Source organism: Alosa pseudoharengus, unplaced genomic scaffold (assembly GCF_046254945.1).
Source record: "Alosa pseudoharengus isolate Yale_2024_CS ecotype anadromous, Long Island Sound unplaced genomic scaffold, YU_APseudo_1.1 YU_APseudo_1.1_scf_18, whole genome shotgun sequence".
Lineage (NCBI taxonomy): Eukaryota > Metazoa > Chordata > Actinopteri > Clupeiformes > Clupeidae > Alosa > Alosa pseudoharengus.
This window is the reverse complement of record NW_027468650.1, coordinates 29,258,011-29,264,010: the sequence shown is the minus strand read 5'-3', so window position 1 is coordinate 29,264,010 and position 6,000 is coordinate 29,258,011. Positions and strand designations below refer to the sequence as shown.

The 6,000-nt window shown below is 44.6% G+C and overlaps 1 protein-coding gene across 1 annotated transcript in view; it reads left to right on the top strand.

Moving 5' to 3' along the window:
* The first annotated feature begins 312 nt into the window (after positions 1 to 312).
* The window catches only part of sema5a (sema domain, seven thrombospondin repeats (type 1 and type 1-like), transmembrane domain (TM) and short cytoplasmic domain, (semaphorin) 5A), a 114,774-nt gene continuing 109,086 nt past the window's right edge, over positions 313 to 6,000 (top strand). Inside the window, exon 1 of the mRNA XM_076290834.1 lies at positions 313 to 660. The gene's annotated coding sequence lies outside the window, so the exon portion shown is untranslated. The remainder of the gene's footprint in view (positions 661 to 6,000) is intronic.

Genomic DNA, 6,000 nt, shown 5'->3' with positions numbered 1-6,000 from the left:
AAACCTATATTAACATGTAATTCGCAAGTTATTAGAGAGCTATAGGCTGCGACATACGACGACAGAGAGATAATTGTAATGCCAACGTAGGCTATTATTTCAGCATGTAGGCGGACACATCGCACCTCTGCCTTTCGTGTGATGTGACTTCTATTAATCCACTACTTCGTCTTTTAGCAGAGCTCGCTTTGGAAGGGACCACTGTTTGAGCCCGTAGACGCGGCAAAGTGGGGGCGCAGTTTATTCTTCCAAAATCTGCCCGTACCAGCAGTGTCAGTCGACGAGAGCTGAGTGAATTTCAGGTCTGCAAGACTGTGTACGCCTGGCTTCCCTCAAACTTTGGGTCCATTACTCTCGTTTCTACTCAGCGCACACAGAGACCGCGTCCCTTGTTTTGCTGTCAAGCAAAGAATCGGGTTCTCCTTACAAACCGTGTTTTCAAGGAGACCGGGTCCAAAACCCACTGGTCCAAGGGGAAGCTGCGAGGCCACTGCGATCTACCCGGGGACTGATACGGACTAATTTGGCTGTCGATGTGGATAGCGAGGATAAACTGGAATTACTTTAACTTTATATTGAACTGCTTCATCGCATTTTCGGGCTCTTGCTGATCGGAACCTTTGCTCCAGTTTGGCAAAACTGGAATTTGGAGACTATTTGGTAAGTCTTCAGTTTCTATGTTGTTTAACTGAATGAAAATTCGTTGTCCTCGAGTGGTCTGGACATTGTGTAGGCTACACCTGAACATATTGTCTGACCATGTTAAACTCCCTCCGGGGTAGAATAGGCTACAGTCTAATACACAAAAGTTTTAGATCTGCACCAGGGTAATTGCTTTCAAACATATGTAAACAGTTGCCACGTGAAATGTAAGTGATTATTTATTTGCTTTCATTTTTGCGCTCAGTTTTAACATAAGGATTGGTCTATTTAACCACAAAAGGTTTTCGAATCAGACTTTTTTAAAAAGCTTACCACAATAATTATCTTTCTGAATATCATGTGGATGACAGTCTGCATATTCAGTTCAAGTTTGCGTTATTATTCAAATGGCACTTACCGCACGGTGGTGCTACCACAGTAGCCTAATCATCGGTATGGACGTGGTATGCGCTGCATCAAAAGTTCGATTTAATATGTAGGCTAGTCTACTGATTATTGGTATTCTTTAAAATGTAATTACTTGTGTGAGCATTAAGTGATAGCAAATTATGTCTACATTTTTCAACACGTTTATGCTTTAGGCTCTTCATCAACATCTTTTCTTATGAACTAGTTACGCCTTAGTCACTTCAGTAGCCTGAACTTATTTCCCTAGCAGCTATAAATGTGCTTTTAGATTTTCAGTATTTGGACAGTGGTGTTTCTGTGACTTGTAGCCTAAGTGCTCTGTTGTTATGTACAAAACATACTGCACTGTCTAGAATAGAAGTCATCGTGTCATTCCACACACATCCAATTATTCATAATTTAGCATGGACACTCAAAAGTAAGGCAGCACCAGCTGACACTGTCACAAATTGGCTTTGTCTATGAGTTGTGAGTGAAATGTGATGTACAGGACTGTAAGTGCCACCATGGGCAGTATTTGTGCAGCACTGGCCATTAGCATGTTGTCTTCAGGAGTCTTTTATCACAGTGGCAGCACAGCAGACTTGAATGAGTTTCTCTCAAATGCATTTCACAGAGAATTCACACAAATGCCAAGGGATATGTTATGATCCCAGCTTACTGGTGCGGCCTCCCGGAGAAGTAATTTATTTTCTGAGCTTTTTTCCAATCTCATCAATAGGAGATAGCATTTCACATCAGGACGTTAGCATCAAGCTGTGCCACTCATGTGGTTAAATCTGTGTGGTTTATGGAAAACAATGAGCCCCATCCGGCAGGTGAAATTACTTCAGACTCCTCATTGTTCTCTCCTGTGTGTTCAATTTGTGCCCCCTACAGATAATGGGTGTATGTTGTGTTAATGAAGTTATCATATAGAGAAATTACAACTAATTGCTTTTTATTATAGAAAAAAATCAGTATAAAAAAAGATTACTGCATTCAAGATCAGCCAATCAAGTCATGCTGTTACTCTGACTGTGTCACATGAAGTGGCACATAAAGTTCACTTTAAATCATAAATAAAGTCATATGTTATTCAAAGTGCTGTCAGTGTAGGTCTAAATAGTCATTCTGGATCACACTGCTGATATAGCTGATTGTGGAACGAATCTGGCCCTGGTCCGAACCAGACCTGAGCCAGATCTGCTCAAGCCACCATCTGAAAGACTCAAAATCATTTAAAGTGGCGAGCCATGGAGTCTGGATGAGGCTGAGATGAATTGCATGTCTGATTGATTGTGCAAGCGGCCTGTCTTGCTCTCAGCTTTATTTGGATAAATGAAGAGCTAAATGAGCTGGTGCCGTGAAGGATATGTCCCGCCTTGGGAGTACTGGCCCTGTGGCGGGGGCCCGTGAACTCCGGGATAAACATAGCCACAGGGCCACACTCTGGGAATTCTGCAACGAGATCGTCCTCGCAGAGGAATGCCTTGAGGTCTCTATGGTGACAGAGAGTGACAGGCTCATTGCTGAAGGACGGTCTCGCATCTCTTTTTGTCTTTAGTTTACAATCCTAGCTGGAATGCAGTTTTTTGCAAGTTGTGTGTGTGTGTGTGTGTGTGTTTATGTGTTTGTGTTTAAGAGTGCTGATATTTCAATCTGAAGCTATGTCATTGTCTGATTGTGTGAAGAGCCCATCACTTAATTATGTTTGAGGATAGCAATATGCAACCAAACAGCATCTATAAAAAATAATATCATATTAGCCTGAGGCAAGGCTTCATGTAAAATTTTTGGCAACACAGCTTGAGCGTATGAAATATTAAATGCTTATAGAAGTTAATCAAGAGTTTGACAGGCTTGTCAGGGAACTGAGTGAAGGGAACTGAGATAGAAAATTCCTGTAGTTGAGGAAAGATCCATGAGAAAAAATATCGCTGCTTGTTCTGACTGATGTGGTGTCAGTCACTCATTCCCTTCCTGTTTATATTCAGTGTGATGTTTGTTTGTGGATTTATGCTGCCCTTTGTGTGCCGTGCTCTTGGCCTCTGCCTATATATAGAGCCACCGCTCTGCCACCGTCTGCACGCTCCTCTGCATGCCACTTCTGATAGGAGTGGAGCCGGCGCTCGGCGTGCTTCCGCACGGATAAGGCAGGATGGACTAAAGTGTCAAGGCAAGACGCTAGCTGCCAGTTTATTACCTCAGTAGACACATACGGCCTTCAGGGAAGAGTGTCTGACTGCGGAGGGAGGGAGGTGAAGAAGGACAGAGAGAGAGAGAGAGAGAGAGAGGGATGGCAGGAGGGAGGGGGAGACACATTTACCCGCGGGCATGTTTGTGGTTGTCTTAAGTAAAGCTCAGAAGCCTCTGTTTATGTGCAATAAAGAGAGCTCCCTCCACGCAAGAGTACGGTTTTCTCTCCCGCTATTGTCATTCAAGGATATTGTGGCGTTGCCATGGCTACTGTATCACCTTAGCCAATTGAAGTATCCCTTTAGACACATTAGACAAGAAAGATGTTGGGGTAATGAAGACTTGTTCTGTTTTGCCATAACTGTTTTAGACAGCACCATAACATTAATTTAAATTCAGTTCATTCAGAATTTTGGAAAAATGTTTTCCTGTACTTTCTATTAGACACTGCTAGTTTCTTAATTTTAAAATATAAGTCTAAGTAAAAAGTGACAAATGGATTTGGGACTTAGCCTAGTTTTAAAAAGCCAACTCAGGTGAGACTACCATTACCTGTTCTAGATGACAGGCTGGCCTGGAATGAAAGCCTCCGTAACCTGGGGCAGATCTGGCAGATGCACACCACCAGATCAAGACCAGATCTGTCTCCATCTCAGCTGGTTCCTCTCCACTCTGCGCCCCGGATGCCTGTGGGTGTTTGGAGTGTGTGTGAGGGGGGTGGGGAGGGGTGGGGGTTGTGCAGAGCCAAGTCCGCAAGTCCGAGCGGATTACCCTGATGGCTCCAGCGCTCGTATCCACATGCTGATGTGTGTGCTTAGCACTTACAAGCCCCAAAACCTCAATCCTGTCCTCCCAGAGGTTCTGCGGGCATGGAGGTTAAAAATATCCTCTCAGTGTGCCATGGGAGAGGGTCATTAACAGCCCCACCACTGGTCTGAGACTGCTGTTGACTTAAGAAAGCATTTCTCTCCCTCTCCCTCCCTCCCACACTTGCTCACTCACTCATTCACTCACTCACACTCCCAATTGACTCTCATTCTCTCTCTCTCTCTCTGTGTGCTGTTATGTGTGGTGCTCTCTCTCTCTTACTCTGTGTGTGTGTGTGTGTGTGTGTGTGTGTGTGTGTGTGTGTGTGTGTGTGTTCCATGTGTGAGTGTGAGTGTGTGTTTACAGTTTACAGTCACGTCACAGTCACACACACGTTTTAGTGTTCATCTGAAAGAGGGTTAAAAACTGTCCCTATTTCCCCTTGGTGGCATGATGCTTCCTACAGTGCCACATCCGCACTCCTTTCCCCTCGCTGAAGCACACACAAACCGCCGTAGTTTTCCGTCACTGCCATGGCACCGTAGCATCAAAACATGAGCCCTTTTTTTGACACACCCATATGTTTCCTCTCAAACTCTTCTAGTCAGAAGACACAGGGAGGACAGGTTCCATTACTCCCTGATGGCCTGGAGTAATCTTTTCTTTAGTGTGCCAGCGAGTGAGGGGTGATTCTCTTGTGTTGTGTGGGTCTGCCTGTTTGCTAATGCGAAACCTGTTGTAATTGATGCCGTTTTTTCTGCAGGGCCATCTAGCTCTCTAGGAATATCCAGTAGAGAGGGAGGTTTTTTGTGTATATTTTGATTATGTGTGTCGACAGTCAGGGGTCTTTTGATGCAACAAATAAAGTTTATCTTTCTGACTACTTATCTCATGATCATCAAACAAGCCAAGCTAATTTCCTCATAATCTTGGAGTAATTGAACATTCAAATTGTACTCTCCTAGTTTGCAGATTAATTATGAGCATGCTTTTGATGATTGGCTATAAAGAAACAAGCATCCGTGGGTAATCAGACGATCGTGAGCAGATAAAGGTCTTAGGAATAAAAAGCACTTGCTTTTGATTATTGTGTGATAATGAAACACAAAAAGTCTACTGCAAGCCTAGGCCAGGCATACTCTAGCGAGAAATAGTTCTCCATCAGTCTTTCAGATAGCCATCTTTTTTAGTTTGGTCTCAAGAGGATCTGCGTATCTGAAGTGTTTGCATTTGATGCGTTTAGGTTTTGGAGATTCTGTGCGATGGTCGTGACAGCGCGTGTCCAGGCCGTGGGGAAGAGTGAGGTTTGGCTAGCTAACGATCCGACGTTTTCACTCGGGGCTTTTTGTTTTGGTTCTTCATTTCCCCAGCTGCGTGCAGCGAGCATGCGCCTCTGCCGAGCGAACTCCATCCATCACTGAGTGCTGCCCATGCTCTGGGAATCCACACAGATGGAGGGAGGGACGCAATGGGAAGAGGGGAGATGTGTGTGTGTGTGTGTGTGTGTGTGTGTGTGTGTGTGTGTGTGTGTGTGTGTGTTTGTGTGTACCGTATATTTGTAGGGATGTATCCGTATGAGTAATGTGTGTGTAAGGGCTGTTTGTAGATTGATTCCTCTTACCACTGCACATTTGGCCCTGTGAGGCTGAGGCCTCTGCCCCTCCTCAGAGCTCCTTAATGAGCAGGGATGCTTGGCAGGTGGTCCGTCAGCAAAAAAAAAAAAAGTCTTGTTCTGGCCCCAGACACACTTCCTCTGAGTCATCCTGTTTATTAGTGTGTGTGTCATGTCCCGGGCTATGGCAGACACACACATATACACACTCACACGTAGACACACATACACACACACACACACAGTTATGGCTCAGTTTAGGCCAGGTGTGCAGAGGGTGCTGAGCAGTCAGCATCTGGCTGGCCAGAAACACATGTTGTTATTGTTATTCT